General features: G+C 37.6%; 1 pseudogene; it reads right to left on the minus strand.

Moving 5' to 3' along the window:
• Positions 1-1,866: 1,866 nt before the first annotated feature.
• Positions 1,867-3,052, minus strand: LOC118834215 (annotated as a pseudogene).
• Positions 3,053-7,292: the final 4,240 nt, after the last annotated feature.

Consider the following 7,292-nt stretch of genomic DNA (forward strand, 5'->3'; position numbering starts at 1 on the left):
TTGCTTCTCTTTTGTTTTTGTTTTTGGGTTGTTTTTTTTTTCTGGTTCTGTTTCTTCTTTCTCATGATTCATTCCATTGGTCATAATTCTTCTCCACAACTTGACTAGTGTATAAATTAATTCAATGCGAAGTTATACGTGATAGTTATATGAGATTCCATGCCATCTTGGGGAGGGAGGGGGGAGGGAGGGGAGAAAATCTGGAACTCAAAATTATGTAGAACCGTGTGTGGTAAACTAAAAATAAATAAATAAATTAAATTATTAAAAAAAAAAAGAAATATTTTCTCTCAATGATCCTATGCTTATTATGTTCTTGCCTCATTCTACTCCACTCCTGATTGGTGGAAATCAATAGGCAGCTCAAGACTGAAAAAACTGCAGAATGTCTAGGGCTAATGGTGGGTTCAGGACTCAAGTTTCCAATGGGGTATGAGACTCAGTCCCACACTAGCAGTTAAAAAAACACAGTTGAAAATTTTCCTCTCTTTTTCCCCCTTTCTTCTTTCCTTTCTCTTAATCTCTCTCTCTCTCTCTCTCTCTCTCTCTCTCTCTCTCTCTCTCTCTCTTTCTCTCTCTCTGTTTCTCTCTCTCTGTCTCTGTCTTTCTCATTCTGTTTCTCTCTCTCTGTCTCTGTCTCTCTCTCTCTCCCTTTCCCTCTCTCTCACCTTGACCTTTTGCTTTTAAGTTTGAACTTGCTCAGGGCCTTGCCAATACTACTCTAAAGCTCCAGTGGATCAAATGTAAAAAGACCAATAGAAACATTTTCTGGAAGGAAAATGCCTGGTTACCATGGCTACTAGAACATCATTTGGAATTAGGCTGTGGATGGCTTTCATCACAATGACACCATACTCACCCTTTGTGATAATAAACATGCACCATGCACCAATATTGGGTGGTAACGATATCCTCTTTCCTCTCCTTCATGATGATGAGGATTAGCAGTGGCTTTCTAAGCATTTACAGGATAATCTTGTTTTTAACTTCAAAAGACACATTAAATGTGATAAAGCCAGATAGCAGAGAGCTCTTATTAGCAGTGTTATCTCCTTTGGTACATAGCTGCTGTTGACGTATATGCCATCAGGGCACTTTAATAGGTCACAGTATTAAAGCAGGATGGAGTCTTTTTTAAGGTTAGAATCAGTGTTTGTTTAGTGTAATCCAATACACTGGGCCTGATCTTGCCAGGTAAATGAGATGCTCTTGAGATAAGTTAGGGAGTCTATGGATACCAGCTGAGTTTGATTTTGGCTCTCTGGAACTGGATAGACTTTGGGAAAACAGGCACATTAGTGCACTACTGGTAGAACTATGAATAGACCCAGGAATTCTGGAAAGTAGTTTGATTATTCCCAGCAAGTTACCAAACTACATATACACCCTTTTGCCCATTTATACCACTAGATAGGCCTGTGTCCTGAATAAATAAAAAAAGGGGAAAGGATCTATATGTATAAAAATATTTATTGTAGTCCTTTTTTTGTGAATTCAGTACAAGATTTTAATTTCAGAGCTTAACAATTATAAATGATTGTGTACATTTAGTCAACCAAAAGTCAAACTTTAGTCTAAGCCACTGCATATACACATTGAAACAAAAACTACAACTCTTGAAAAAAATGCTTGGGGGCTTCTTTACCATAAGGAAATAATAACTATCTTACACACTGAACATCATAGTCGGCAAAGTCAGTATTTTATATTACTGATTTTATTGACTTTTAAAAATGCAACTATAGTTGAATATTACAACAAAAACAGTAACTAGTAGTGAGTGTGTTAAGATGATTGTAGTTCTTCACTCATTCACTATTGCATACAAAAGTCAGCACTACAAGGACAATTATTCACTCAACCCCATTAAGAGGTTTAACACTGAACCCCACCTCTGGGATGATATTTATCATCCTCATAAGCTTCTCCATTGTAACATCAACTTATTTCTTGAGATGGGTCAAAGTCCATCAGTTCTACCTGATCCATATTTTCAGTCCCCTCTACTTCCTTTCTTTCAGGCAGCAATTTTTTTCCAACAAAGATAGCTTGTCTGATGAAAGAAAGCCATTCTCTGGGAAGTTTACCTTAAATTCAGTTATTAGAATTCCGTTCTCATAAGGTCAGTGACAAATGGGTGTACTTTCATTCAGCACACATTTGATATCTCCATGTTTAACAATCTGACCAGGATGAGAAGCAATGACTATAGTTTTAAGAGTTGCTATTCGTTTCTGAAAGCTACACAATGCTTCAACCAACTGGATATACCTATATGTGAAAAGGTCCTCACCACATCATGTAAATATAGCATTGTCCTTCTGATTCAAAACAGTGATAATATCTCCTGGCTCAAGTCCTGGCTCCTGGTCACCTTCACCATGGAATGATATCTTCTGACTATCTTTCAGGCCCTTGTCAATATGAACATTCAGAATCTTCTTCTTTGGGACAATTTTCCTTCCATGACAGCTTTTACATTTATCTTTAGGGTGGATTCATTCCCCATGCCCTTGGCATTCCATGTAAACTGAATGAATTTGCTGAACCATTCCAGGTTTTATCTGATGAATTTTTATTTTTATTCCAGTACTCCTGCAATTGGGACAGCATTCTACAGCTCCTTTCTTACCACCCCACCCTTCATATTTATCTCAAATTACATTCTTTTGCAAAGCCAGTTTTCTCCTTGAACCATTATACAAATCTGCTAAGGTCACTGACAACTGATGAATATTTTTATCTCTCTATTCCCTTTGCATTCTTCCACCTCCTCCAAAAACATATCAAAGATATCTGTTGGAGAACCAAAGCCTCCACCAGAACCACCCTCTTTGATGGCTTGTTCTCTTCCTTTGTCATATAAATTTCTTTCCTTTGCATCCAAAAGCACTTCCTAATCTTGAGAAATCTGCTTCAACTTTTCTCCTTCATTTGGATTTTTATCTGGGTGATATTTTGAGGCTAGTTTTCTATATGCCTTTTTTAGTTTTTCTTTGGAGGCATTGGGTTCTACCCCTAAACCATCATAGTAAGTCATTTCGTTCACCATTTTTTATAGCTGGGGACTGACACTTATGGTAAGCCTGGTGCCAAAATGCCTGTGTCCCAGATAGGGTCAGAGGGGACCACCCAGGAGCTGGCTGGGATGTTGGGGTATCCAGTGAAAGATGGGGGAGGGGGACATGAGTTCTTGTGCTCTGAGCTTTTCTGCCTCCTCCTTTTCTCTTCTCTCATTACAATCCCCTTTCACCTCTTATTTAGTTTTTTTTTTTATTATCGCATCAGTTAATTTCTACCCACACCCTCTGTGTATGTATATCCCTTTTAAATGTTGTAACAAAATACAATTCTCAAGATTTACCAGTATCATCTTCCCATATAGGTATATAAACAGTTCACCCTTATTGAATAAAATGTTTTAATTTTTCCTTTCCTGCTTACCTTTTTATGCCTCTCTTGAGTCTTATATTTGAAGATCAAATTTTCTGTTGAGCTTTGGTATTTTCATCAGGAAGGTCTGGACATCACCTATTTCAATGAATGTCCATCTCCTTGCCTGAAAGATTATGCTAAATTTTGCTGGATAGTTGATCCTTGGTTGTAGTCCAAGCTCCTTTGCCTTGGCTCCTGGAAGTCCAGTTTTAAAAGAAGAGATTTTAATGTTAAGAAAGCATTTCTAGAATTGAGGAGAAATTAGTAAAGAAATCTTTCATACAGCATGGAATGAGGACCCCTCTGACTTGGGGGATTTTTAAAAATCACTCATCACCATATTCTTCATCTTATAATGGATAGCGTTTATATAGCACTTTAAGTTTAGCAAAACACTTAGCAAATATCTCATTTTCTTCTCACATCAGTCCTGAGAGGAGGGGCTATTTTATTCACCCTCATTTTACAGCAGAGGAAAATGAAACAGAGGTTAAGTCACTTTCCTTGGATTACACAGCTGGTAAGTTAGTGTTAGAAGTCTGATTTACATTCAGTTCTTCCTGATTCCGAGTCCAATGGATCCATATCCACTGTGCCCCCTCGTTTGCCCAAATGATCAGAAGAACAGACGCATTTCCATATAAAGAAAAGAAAGGTTATGTCCAGAGGTCAACGTCACTATATTGTTGTTACAAAAACTTGCTTTAGGTCAAAGCAAATCTTTTGTTAACTTTCCAATGACTTGTGAGTGCCTCATTTCGTACCTACACCAAACTTCCAAGATTGTTGTGATGATCAGATGAGGCAATTATGAAGTTCTTTGCATAGTGCCTGGCACATAGTAAGCACTATATAAATGTTATTTCTCTTTGGATTGCCAATGACACACTCTTGATAACCCAAGGTTTTATATGATGGTTAGCTATTTGTAAAGTAAATGATAAAAGAACTAGAAGGGATCCTGGAGATCATCTAGCTCAACATCCTCACTTTATTAATTAGGAAACTGAGACACAGAGAGCTTTACCCAAAGCCATATAGTTAACAGACCTGGGATTATGCAATAGGTTCTTTTACTACAAATGTGGGACTTTCTTTACTACACTATTCAATACTATATAAATGAAGAAAATTATTGTTAAAAGTGATCAACAAATTCACTTTCTCCTCCTTTTAACTTAACCTAATCCTACTCATCTTCTAAAGATGACCCAAAGCCCACATTCTCCAGCAAACCTACTACTATCCATCCCAGCTCATGAAGTTTTTGACCTCTTCTGATACATAACACTTATTATCTATCTCATTCATGAAGCTTAATCATATTGGATCTTGAAATGTTATGTTTTTAATTGTCTCCCTTCTCTTTTATACACACATACATATATGTGTGTATAAATATTTATATACATATCTATGGCTTCATTTTTGTTGTGTATCTCCAGGACCTAATACAGTACATAGTCACTTGTTGAATTGAACTAAATTAAACTCATTGCATAAAATGCTATCACAGATAGTACCTTGAATGTTTTAGATGTTAATTACTTATTAATTTATTAGAATTATAGAATTAATATTCCATAAGAGAATAGAGTTTTGGAGCTAAAAGGAATCTTAGTTTTTTTTTTTCTAATCCAACTTTCTCATCATATAACTGAGGAAAACTGACCCAGAAAGAAATCAGGTAGCTACTTGGTATAGCCTGAACTCGATCCCTGGGTTCTCAACTTCTAGCCCAATACTCTTTCTAGGACAATATCCTTGCTCAACTGACTGACATAAAGCTCCCTTGCAGTACCAGGGAATTCTGCTTCTGTTTGTCTACTTAATTAAGGTAGGATTGCATGTGCATTGGTAGCAGATGATATTGGGGACATGTGTGGCTAAAGATTAGTTTTATAAGCACTCCAGAACTCTATAATAGAGATGGAGCAAGACAAAAGAAAATAGGTAGTCATTTATGCCGAGAGAGGACCCCTGCCATGATAAAGATCCTCAGATGGTGTTTCTATATTTGTGCTATCATTTCAGCTTTAATAAAGAATTCTAAAGCTGTGAGCTAGAAGGGGAAAGAGCTTAAAAAGGGGTTTGGAGGAAGGAAAATGGGGTGCCACATAAGGCGATGAGCCAAGTAAACAGCATGAGGTGAACTTTTCACCTCTCATCCCATATCTTAATGTACAATAAAAATAGGATTCCTTTTACTGGAGGGTTGCCTTGTATACTAAATTTAATTAGAAGTCTGGGCCTGGGTTTTGTTTGCCTGTGCTTTCCTCATTGTATATATTATTAATGCCCACCTCATTGACCTTTCTTCCAGACACCTTCTCCAGCCCAAGTCTTTGTACATTATATGGATCAGAGTCACAGACAACACCCACATTCAAAAGAATAAGAAGTGAGGAGCCTCCTGTGCAGGTGTTCTGTCATTCTAATTTTATTTGTATTGAAAACATTTTAATGACTAAATGGCTTCTGTGTTGATTATCTGTCTATCCTAAGAATTTTATTGAGTTATTTAGGTGATAATCATTGATTCTCCTCATTTGGAGACCTTCCTAGTCCTTGCCTATGTGGGCAATATCTTATGGCCATTAGAGATAGTGATGAGACACTTTGAAAGCCATGAAATAGCATCCCCTCTCACCCATACCTAGAGGGAAATTTTCTCTACTTGATACATGATTGCAGCTGTATCTAGGAATCCTACCACCTAGGACAAATTGGACCGAGAAGCTGGAGTTCAGGGTAGGAAGATTATTTGCACCAGTGGCAGCAGTGACAGTTTGATATGACCACAGCTATGCCTAGATAGAAGCTTCCTCCAGAACTTCCTCCCCTTCCCCTAACTTCCCTTGGACTGTGATCTTGCTTTCTCACATTATCCCAGGGTATGTTTTTCCTAAAACTGTGTGGGAAGGTACAGGAGAGTGAGAAATGGGGATGGTGGTGCCTGGACCACTTTAGGGAGAAAGTGAACCCCCATGTCAGTGCCTGGGACAAAGTTTCATCTACACTGCCCTAGTAATGACCCTGAGTGTGTCCACCCCAATGTAATTTCAATGGACTGGAATATTTTGTGACTTTACCTTAGTACCCACAAACTGACTGATGCCTGTCATTCTACTGGTAGGGCTTTATCCTCTTAGTTTAAGGTCAGGCCATCATCCATATTAAAAGGCTAATACATTTGGGTGGAGTTGTACTTTAAGCAGTTACAGTGATTACTGCCTTATCAGCAGTTTCATAACAACTAAAATGAGTTGATTATCAAGGGAGGGTTGGGGTGGGAGGAGATAGAACACAAGAGCACAGTATACCTAAAGGAAGTACAGCTAGACTGCCATAGCATAGGAGGTAAGAAGAGACTAGGGATTTGGGAATGCTACTGTCAGGCATTAGACTAGAATACTTCCTACCCTTAACTAAAAATGAGTTATCACTTAAAGCATCTTTCCTCCATTTAATCCAGGGGAGAAAATACATGCTTATTATCCCTCACTGATTCTGGTGTTGATGTAGTCAGGACAAAAAAGGAGATGCTGAAGGACACAGTAAGAGATCCATTATAGGATCATGTGTAGTGCCATGTTTAGATTATGTTTTTAAGTCTATTTAGAACACTCTGTCTGATTAAAAAACAACCAAACAACATATATTTTTCTCTTAAATGTGTTTAAGCATTCTCCTCTGGCTTTAGTTTTCCAGTTAGGTGAATTCATTAGAAAGACAGCTTTTTGCCAAGTGAAGTACAGGAATGAACACTGAAAAAGTGACCAGAAAATCAGGTCTTAAAAATATTTGGTCAAATATCATTTGTAGCATTCTAGCCTTCAGATCTACCAATCCAGAGA

The sequence above is a fragment of the Trichosurus vulpecula genome, chromosome 1, assembly GCF_011100635.1.
Source record: "Trichosurus vulpecula isolate mTriVul1 chromosome 1, mTriVul1.pri, whole genome shotgun sequence".
Classification (NCBI taxonomy): domain Eukaryota; kingdom Metazoa; phylum Chordata; class Mammalia; order Diprotodontia; family Phalangeridae; genus Trichosurus; species Trichosurus vulpecula.